Here is a 10161-nt window from a genome sequence, read left to right on the forward strand (position 1 = left end):
CTCATGGCAGTTTCACAGCGGTTACATGGATACACGGGCAGGCAGCTTGGTGGTGAGTGGAGGAGTATTTAAAGTAGGGACCGCAGACAGGCTATCAAAGGCCTAAAATAACAAACAATAGGCTCATGGCAGTTTTACAGCGGTTACATGGATACACAGGCAGCTTGGTGGTGAGTGGAGGAGTATTTAAAGTAGGGACCGCAGACAGGCTATCAAAGGCCTAAAATAACAAACAATAGGCTCATGGCAGTTTCACAGCGGTTACATGGATACACGGGCAGGCAGCTTGGTGGTGGTGAGTGGAGGAGTATTTAAAGTAGGGACCGCAGACAGGCTTCAAAGGCCTAACATAAGAAAATGGGCTGGCTGTAGGCACTTTATAATTGGTTCCAGGGGTACACGGGCAGCAGTGGTCTGGTCAGTGGAGGAGTATTTAAAGTAGGGACCGCAGACAGGCTTCAAAGGCCTAACATAAGAAAATGGGCTGGCTGTAGGCACTTTATAATTGGTTCCAGGGGTACACGGGCAGCAGTGGTCTGGTCAGTGGAGGAGTATTTAAAGTAGGGACCGCAGACAGGCTTCAAAGGCCTAACATAAGAAAATGGGCTGGCTGTAGGCACTTTATAATTGGTTCCAGGGGTACACGGGCAGCAGTGGTCTGGTCAGTGGAGGAGTATTTAAAGTAGGGACCGCAGACAGGCTATCAAAGGCCTAACATAACAAACAATAGGCTCATGGCAGTTTCACAGCGGTTACATGGATACACAGGCAGCTTGGTGGTGAGTGGAGGAGTATTTAAAGTAGGGACCGCAGACAGGCTATCAAAGGCCTAAAATAACAAACAATAGGCTCATGGCAGTTTTACAGCGGTTACATGGATACACAGGCAGCTTGGTGGTGAGTGGAGGAGTATTTAAAGTAGGGACCGCAGACAGGCTATCAAAGGCCTAAAATAACAAACAATAGGCTCATGGCAGTTTTACAGCGGTTACATGGATACACAGGCAGCTTGGTGGTGAGTGGAGGAGTATTTAAAGTAGGGACCGCAGACAGGCTATCAAAGGCCTAAAATAACAAACAATAGGCTCATGGCAGTTTCACAGCGGTTACATGGATACACGGGCAGGCAGCTTGGTGGTGGTGAGTGGAGGAGTATTTAAAGTAGGGACCGCAGACAGGCTTCAAAGGCCTAACATAAGAAAATGGGCTGGCTGTAGGCACTTTATAATTGGTTCCAGGGGTACACGGGCAGCAGTGGTCTGGTCAGTGGAGGAGTATTTAAAGTAGGGACCGCAGACAGGCTATCAAAGGCCTAACATAACAAACAATAGGCTCATGGCAGTTTCACAGCGGTTACATGGATACACGGGCAGGCAGCTTGGTGGTCAGTGGAGGAGTATTTAAAGTAGGGACCGCAGACAGGCTATCAAAGGCCTAAAATAACAAACAATAGGCTCATGGCAGTTTTACAGCGGTTACATGGATACACAGGCAGCTTGGTGGTGAGTGGAGGAGTATTTAAAGTAGGGACCGCAGACAGGCTATCAAAGGCCTAAAATAACAAACAATAGGCTCATGGCAGTTTCACAGCGGTTACATGGATACACGGGCAGGCAGCTTGGTGGTGGTGAGTGGAGGAGTATTTAAAGTAGGTACCGCAGACAGGCTTCAAAGGCCTAACATAAGAAAATGGGCTGGCTGTAGGCACTTTATAATTGGTTCCAGGGGTACACGGGCAGCAGTGGTCTGGTCAGTGGAGGAGTATTTAAAGTAGGGACCGCAGACAGGCTTCAAAGGCCTAACATAAGAAAATGGGCTGGCTGTAGGCACTTTATAATTGGTTCCAGGGGTACACGGGCAGCAGTGGTCTGGTCAGTGGAGGAGTATTTAAAGTAGGGACCGCAGACAGGCTTCAAAGGCCTAACATAAGAAAATGGGCTGGCTGTAGGCACTTTATAATTGGTTCCAGGGGTACACGGGCAGCAGTGGTCTGGTCAGTGGAGGAGTATTTAAAGTAGGGACCGCAGACAGGCTATCAAAGGCCTAACATAACAAACAATAGGCTCATGGCAGTTTCACAGCGGTTACATGGATACACGGGCAGGCAGCTTGGTGGTCAGTGGAGGAGTATTTAAAGTAGGGACCGCAGACAGGCTATCAAAGGCCTAAAATAACAAACAATAGGCTCATGGCAGTTTTACAGCGGTTACATGGATACACAGGCAGCTTGGTGGTGAGTGGAGGAGTATTTAAAGTAGGGACCGCAGACAGGCTATCAAAGGCCTAAAATAACAAACAATAGGCTCATGGCAGTTTCACAGCGGTTACATGGATACACGGGCAGGCAGCTTGGTGGTGGTGAGTGGAGGAGTATTTAAAGTAGGGACCGCAGACAGGCTTCAAAGGCCTAACATAAGAAAATGGGCTGGCTGTAGGCACTTTATAATTGGTTCCAGGGGTACACGGGCAGCAGTGGTCTGGTCAGTGGAGGAGTATTTAAAGTAGGGACCGCAGACAGGCTTCAAAGGCCTAACATAAGAAAATGGGCTGGCTGTAGGCACTTTATAATTGGTTCCAGGGGTACACGGGCAGCAGTGGTCTGGTCAGTGGAGGAGTATTTAAAGTAGGGACCGCAGACAGGCTATCAAAGGCCTAAAATAACAAACAATAGGCTCATGGCAGTTTTACAGCGGTTACATGGATACACAGGCAGCTTGGTGGTGAGTGGAGGAGTATTTAAAGTAGGGACCGCAGACAGGCTATCAAAGGCCTAAAATAACAAACAATAGGCTCATGGCAGTTTCACAGCGGTTACATGGATACACGGGCAGGCAGCTTGGTGGTGGTGAGTGGAGGAGTATTTAAAGTAGGGACCGCAGACAGGCTTCAAAGGCCTAACATAAGAAAATGGGCTGGCTGTAGGCACTTTATAATTGGTTCCAGGGGTACACGGGCAGCAGTGGTCTGGTCAGTGGAGGAGTATTTAAAGTAGGGACCGCAGACAGGCTTCAAAGGCCTAACATAAGAAAATGGGCTGGCTGTAGGCACTTTATAATTGGTTCCAGGGGTACACGGGCAGCAGTGGTCTGGTCAGTGGAGGAGTATTTAAAGTAGGGACCGCAGACAGGCTATCAAAGGCCTAACATAACAAACAATAGGCTCATGGCAGTTTCACAGCGGTTACATGGATACACGGGCAGGCAGCTTGGTGGTCAGTGGAGGAGTATTTAAAGTAGGGACCGCAGACAGGCTATCAAAGGCCTAAAATAACAAACAATAGGCTCATGGCAGTTTTACAGCGGTTACATGGATACACAGGCAGCTTGGTGGTGAGTGGAGGAGTAGTGCAAGGAGTGTCTGTCCCAGTACTCCCAAAATATAAATAGATGTTAATGTCTCGCAAAACAACCAAAACAAAAAAAAAAGGTGGCATACTTAGGTACAGGGGTGGGCTCATCTACTGAGTTTCTGACATAGTAATTTGGCAGTAACTATTTAATGGTGCCAATATAGGACACAGACACAGACTACTTTAAGTTGCATCATAGATGTCTACAAATTTGTATTGTCAGTGCCAGACATTGAATGATGTCAGCGAATAGACTAAAGATTGGTGGAGCTGTGCGACATAATTTTGCACGTGGTAGAGCACATTTTGAGCTGGGGTAGGGGGGAACTCTCTTGAGGCCGGCGGGACCGCCCCAGGGCCCCTCATGTTACAACGGTGTGTCTGACGTTGGGTGCGCACCACCACCGCCAGAGACACTACATTGTACTATGAGGGACCCAGTAGCAATGCCGTCAACCAAAAGCGAGCACACCCACCTCTTCAGACAAACAGCAGTCTCACGGGTGCTTGCGCCAAGTCGCGATACCACGGCCCCGTGTGGGGAGTTTTGCCATTTAGGGAGGTGTAAACATGTCGTATGCTGTACAATCAGCTGCAGCAAATTAGGCATTAGAAAAGTAATTCACAGGCAAGAGCTTTTCATAGGAAAGCTAGGTGTCGGCCGGGCAAGGTGGGGCAAAAGATTTCGAAATCCAGTTGTGGTTCATTTTAATGAATGTTAGATCGTCAACATTTTGGGTAGCCAGACGAGTCCTTTTTTCGGTTAATATTGAACCTGCAGCACTGAATACTCTTTCTGATAGGACACTTGCTGCCGGGCAAGCAAGCTCCTGCAATGCATATTCTGCCAATTCTGGCCAGGTGTCTAATTTGGAGGCCCAGTAATCAAATGGGAATGACGGTTGAGGGAGAACATCGATAAGGGATGAAAAATAGTTAGTAACCATACTGGACAAATGTTGTCTCCTGTCACTTTCAATTGATGCAGCAGTACCTGTCCTGTCTGCGGTCATAGCAAAATCACTCCACAACCTGGTCAGAAAACCCCTCTGTCCAACGCCACTTCTGATGTGTGCACCCCTAACACTCCTAGTCTGCTGCCCCCTGGAGCTTGTGTGAGAACGATCACGTGCGCTGTGTGCTGGGAATGCCTGAAGCAAACGGTCAACAAGAGTTGATTGTTTGGTTGCTAATATTAGTTCCAAGTTCTCATGTGGCATAATATTTTGCAATTTGCCTTTATAGCGTGGATCAAGGAGGCAGGCCAACCAGTAATCGTCATCGTTCATCATTTTCGTAATGCGTGTGTCCCTTTTTAGGATACGTAAGGCATAATCCGCCATGTGGGCCAAAGTTCCAGTTGTCAAATCTCCGGTTGTGATTGGTTGAGGGGCAGTTGCAGGCAAATCTACGTCACTTGTGTCCCTCAAAAAACCAGAACCCGGCCGTGACACGCAACCAATTTCCTGTGCCCCCGTGAAAGTTTCCGCATTAAAAATATACTCATCCCCATCATCCTCCTCGTCCTCCACCTCCTCTTCGCCCGCTACCTCGTCCTGTACACTGCCCTGACCAGACAATGGCTGACTGTCATCAAGGCTTCCCTCTTCCTCTGGTGCAGACGCCTGCTCCTTTATGTGCGTCAAACTTTGCATCAGCAGACGCATTAGGGGGATGCTCATGCTTATTACGGCGTTGTCTGCACTAACCAGCCGTGTGCATTCCTCAAAACACTGAAGGACTTGACACATGTCTTGTATCTTCGACCACTGCACACCTGACAACTCCATGTCTGCCATCCTACTGCCTGCCCGTGTATCCTCCCACAAATAAATAACAGCACGCCTCTGTTCGCACAGTCTCTGAAGCATGTGCAGTGTTGAGTTCCACCTTGTTGCAACGTCTATGATTAGGCGATGCTGGGGAAGGTTCAAAGACCGCTGATAGGTCTGCATACGGCTGGCGTGTACAGGCGAACGTCGGATATGTGAGCAAAGTGCACGCACTTTGAGGAGCAGGTCGGAGAACCCAGGATAAGTTTTCAATAAGCACTGCACCACCAGGTTTAAGGTGTGAGCCAGGCAAGGAATGTGTTTCAGTTGGGAAAGGGAGATGGCAGCCATGAAATTCCTTCCGTTATCACTCACTACCTTGCCTGCCTCAAGATCTACTGTGCCCAGCCACGACTGCGTTTCTTGTTGCAAGAACTCGGACAGAACTTCCGCGGTGTGTCTGTTGTCGCCCAAACACTTCATAGCCAATACAGCCTGCTGACGCTTGGCAGTAGCTGGCCCATAATGGGACAACTGGTGTGCAACAGTGTCATCTGCCGATGGAGTGGTTGGCCGACTGCGTTCTGTGGAAGAGCTGTAGCTTCTGCAGGAGGACGAGGAGGAGGAGGAGGGGGTGCGAACGCCTACAGCCAACTGTTTCCTAGACCGTGGGCTAGGCACAACTGTCCCTAAATTGATGTCGCCTGTGGACCCTGCATCCACCACATTCACCCAGTGTGCCGTGATGGACACATAACGTCCCTGGCCATGCCTACTGGTCCATGCATCTGTAGTCAGGTGCACCTTTGTACTCACAGATTGCCTAAGTGCATGGACGATGCGCTGTTTAACATGCTGGTGCAGGGCTGGGATGGCTTTTCTGGAAAAAAAGTGTCGACTAGGTAGCTCGTATCGTGGTTCAGCGTACTCCATCAGGGCTTTAAAAGCTTCGCTTTCAACTAAACGGTAGGGCATCATCTCTAACGAGATTAGTCTAGCTATGTGGGCGTTAAAACCCTGTGTACGCGGATGCGAGGATAAGTACTTCCTTTTTCTAACCAGAGTCTCATGTAGGGTGAGCTGGACTGGAGAGCAGGAGATCGTGGAACTTTCGGGTGTGCCGGTGTACATGGCAGACTGAGAGACGGTTGGAGACGGTATTGTTTCCGCCGGTGCCCTAGATGCAATATTTCCTCCTACTAAACTGGTGATTCCCTGACCCTGACTGCTTTTGGCTGGCAAAGAAACCTGCACAGATACTGCCGGTGGTGCGGAAAATGGTGGCCTTACAGTGACGGAAGGGATGTTGCGTTGCTGACTAGCTTCATTGGCCGAGGGTGCTACAACCTTAAGGGACGTTTGGTAGTTAGTCCAGGCTTGAAAATGCATGGTGGTTAAGTGTCTATGCATGCAACTAGTATTTAGACTTTTCAGATTCTGACCTCTGCTTAAGCTAGTTGAACATTTTTGACAGATGACTTTGCGCTGATCAGTTGGATGTTGTTTAAAAAAATGCCAGACTGCACTCTTCCTAGACTCGGATCCCTTTTCAGGGATTGCAGACTGAGCTTTAACCGGATGGCCACGCTGTCCTCCAACAGGTTTTGGCTTTGACACGCGTTTTGGGCCAGATACGGGCCCGGCAGATGGAACCTGTTGCGATGTTGATGCCTGCTGCGGCCCCTCCTCCACCTCCGCTTCTGAACTACTGCCGCCTGCACCCTGTTCCCCCAATGGCTGCCAATCGGGGTCAATAACTGGGTCATCTATTACCTCCTCTTCGAGCTCGTGTGCAACTTCGTCTGTGTCACTGTGTCGGTCGGTGGTATAGCGTTCGTGGCGGGGCAACATAGTCTCATCAGGGTCTGATTGTGGATCTGTACCCTGAGAGGGCAATGTGGTGGTCTGAGTCAAAGGAGCAGCATAGTACTCTGGCTGTGGCTGTGCATCAGTGCACTCCATGTCAGAATCTACTTGTAATGGGCATGGCCTGTTAAATGTTTCACTTTCTAAGCCAGGGACGGTATGTGTAAAGAGCTCCATGGAGTGACCCGTTGTGTCGCCTGCTGCATCCTTCTCTCTTGTTGTAGTTTTTGCTGAGGAGGACAAGGAAGCGACTTGTCCCTGACCGTGAACATCCACAAGCGACGCGCTGCTTTTACATTTACCAGTTTCGGAAGAGGAGGCAAAAGAGCTAGAGGCTGAGTCTGCAATGTAAGCCAAAACTTGCTGTTGCTGCTCAGCCTTTAAAAGCGGTTTTCCTACTCCCAGAAAAGAGAGCGTTCGAGGCCTTGTGTAGCCTGACGACGAAACTGGCTCCACAGCTCCAGACTTAGGTGGAATATTTTTATCCCCACGACCACCTGATGCTCCACTACCACTACCATCATTACCAGCTGACAATGAACGCCCACGACGACCTCTTGCACCAGACTTCCTCATTGTTTAAAAATCGTAACCAAACTAACTTTATTTGTTGCTGTCAAACAACTTACACGGTGAGCTATAACTTCAGTATGATTTCAATATCCCTTAACAGGTTGGTGAGACCACAAGGAAAATCAGGCACAATGTTACACACTCTGTTTTCTGTGACACCAAATCACAGAGATGACACACACGCAGGACTGTCACTCAAGCACTAATGTCAATATTAATCTCCCACCTAATTTTTTTTTTTTTTTTTCTCTGTGAGACTTTAGAAACCAAATAATATTTAAAAAAAAACAAAAAAACAAGGCTTTCTATGGCCCACTGAATGAGAGATGGCACGCACAGGAGTGGCACACAAGCCCTGACTGAGGCCAATATTTTTCTCCCACTGATTGATGTAGTGTTTTTGTGTTGAGGTAGATTTTAGAACACAAATCACGGAAAAAATAAATAGGCTTTCTATGGCCCACTGAATGAAAGGGAGAGAGGTGGCACACCCAGGAGTCAAGACTGGCACACAAGCTGAAAGGGCAATATTACTCTCCCACTGTTTTTTTATGTATTTTTTGTTTTTTCAGGGAGACTTTAGAAACCCAATAATATTTAAAAAAAAAAATAAATAGGCTTTCTATGGCCCACTGAATGAGAGGGAGAGAGGTGGCACACCCAGGAGTCAAGACTGGCACACAAGCTGAAAGGGCAATATTATTCTCCCACTGTTTTTTTAGGTTTTTTTTTTTTTTTTCAGGGAGAATTAGAAACCAAATAATATTAAAAAAAAAAAATAAATAGGCTTTCTATGGCCCACTGAATGAAAGGGAGAGAGGTGGCACACCCAGGAGTCAAGACTGGCACACAAGCTGAAAGGGCAATATTACTCTCCCACTGTTTTTTTATGTATTTTTTGTTTTTTCAGGGAGACTTTAGAAACCCAATAATATTGAAAAAAAAAAATAAATAGGCTTTCTATGGCCCACTGAATGAGAGGGAGAGAGGTGGCACACCCAGGAGTCAAGACTGGCACACAAGCTGAAAGGGCAATATTATTCTCCCACTGCTTTTTTAGGTTTTTTTTTTTTTTTTCAGGGAGAATTAGAAACCAAATAATATTAAAAAAAAAAAATAAATAGGCTTTCTATGGCCCACTGAATGAAAGGGAGAGAGGTGGCACACCCAGGAGTCAAGACTGGCACACAAGCTGAAAGGGCAATATTACTCTCCCACTGTTTTTTTATGTATTTTTTGTTTTTTCAGGGAGACTTTAGAAACCCAATAATATTTAAAAAAAAAAATAAATAGGCTTTCTATGGCCCACTGAATGAGAGGGAGAGAGGTGGCACACCCAGGAGTCAAGACTGGCACACAAGCTGAAAGGGCAATATTACTCTCCCACTGTTTTTTTAGGTTTTTTTTTTTTTTCAGGGAGACTTTAGAAACCAAATAATATTAAAAAAAAAAAAAAAAAAAAAAAAAATAGGCTTGCTATAGCCCACTGAATGAGAGATAGCACACACAGCAGTGGCACACAAGCCCTGACTGAGGCCAATATTTTTCTCCCACTGATTGATGTAGTGTTTTTGTGTTGAGGTAGATTTTAGAACACAAATCACGGAAAAAATAAATAGGCTTTCTATGGCCCACTGAATGAAAGGGAGAGAGGTGGCACACCCAGGAGTCAAGACTGGCACACAAGCTGAAAGGGCAATATTACTCTCCCACTGTTTTTTTATGTATTTTTTGTTTTTTCAGGGAGACTTTAGAAACCCAATAATATTTAAAAAAAAAAATAAATAGGCTTTCTATGGCCCACTGAATGAGAGGGAGAGAGGTGGCACACCCAGGAGTCAAGACTGGCACACAAGCTGAAAGGGCAATATTATTCTCCCACTGTTTTTTTAGGTTTTTTTTTTTTTTTTCAGGGAGAATTAGAAACCAAATAATATTAAAAAAAAAAAATAAATAGGCTTTCTATGGCCCACTGAATGAAAGGGAGAGAGGTGGCACACCCAGGAGTCAAGACTGGCACACAAGCTGAAAGGGCAATATTACTCTCCCACTGTTTTTTTATGTATTTTTTGTTTTTTCAGGGAGACTTTAGAAACCCAATAATATTTAAAAAAAAAAATAAATAGGCTTTCTATGGCCCACTGAATGAGAGGGAGAGAGGTGGCACACCCAGGAGTCAAGACTGGCACACAAGCTGAAAGGGCAATATTACTCTCCCACTGTTTTTTTATGTATTTTTTGTTTTTTCAGGGAGACTTTAGAAACCCAATAATATTAAAAAAAAAAAATAAATAGGCTTTCTATGGCCCACTGAATGAGAGGGAGAGAGGTGGCACACCCAGGAGTCAAGACTGGCACACAAGCTGAAAGGGCAATATTATTCTCCCACTGTTTTTTTAGGTTTTTTTTTTTTTTTTCAGGGAGAATTAGAAACCAAATAATATTAAAAAAAAAAAAAAAAAAAATAGGCTTGCTATAGCCCACTGAATGAGAGATAGCACACACAGCAGTGGCACACAAGCCCTGACTGAGGCCAATATTTTTCTCCCACTGATTGATGTAGTGTTTTTGTGTTGAGGTAGATTTTAGAACACAAATCAC

Source organism: Ranitomeya variabilis, chromosome 1, assembly GCF_051348905.1.
Source record: "Ranitomeya variabilis isolate aRanVar5 chromosome 1, aRanVar5.hap1, whole genome shotgun sequence".
Lineage (NCBI taxonomy): Eukaryota > Metazoa > Chordata > Amphibia > Anura > Dendrobatidae > Ranitomeya > Ranitomeya variabilis.